At 43.5% G+C, this 526-nt stretch overlaps 1 protein-coding gene across 1 annotated transcript in view; it reads left to right on the plus strand.

The window, feature by feature from the left end:
- Positions 1-526, plus strand: part of LOC106881747 (uncharacterized) — a 43,370-nt gene that overhangs the window by 1,696 nt on the left and 41,148 nt on the right. The gene's annotated exons all lie outside the window — the stretch shown is intronic.

Here is a 526-nt window from a genome sequence, read left to right on the forward strand (position 1 = left end):
TTTGCTGTCCACGGACCCCCTGTGGTCCGCGGACCACAGTTTGAAAACCCCTGCTCTATAGGGCCAACACATTTAGTTGGCAAATATATTTTACGATTCCTTGCTGTTACAGTTTATTTCTCAATCAGAGATTTAATATAAATTATTTCTGTCTTTTACAAGATTAACGACAGTGTGTCGCTAGAGAAAGGATATAGTATTTTGCGATTGGAACGAGTTTAGCAAAAGAGACCTGGGGGGAAGGGGTCAGGGGTCGATTTGTTTGACCAAACCCTTTGAAGGCGGTGCTCCAGCATGGCCACAGTCAAATGACTGAAGTTTGTGAAAATAATAAAAAAATACAACAGGAGTGGCTGTGTGGTAAGTAGCTTGCTTACCAACCACATGGTTCCAGGTTCAGTCCCACTGCGTGGCACCTTGGGCAAGTGCCTTCTACTATAGCCTTGGGCCGACCAAAGCCTTGTGAGTGGATTTGGTAGACGGAAACTGAAAGAAGCCCGTCGTATATATGTATATATATATATAT

This window comes from Octopus bimaculoides, chromosome 28, assembly GCF_001194135.2.
Source record: "Octopus bimaculoides isolate UCB-OBI-ISO-001 chromosome 28, ASM119413v2, whole genome shotgun sequence".
Classification (NCBI taxonomy): domain Eukaryota; kingdom Metazoa; phylum Mollusca; class Cephalopoda; order Octopoda; family Octopodidae; genus Octopus; species Octopus bimaculoides.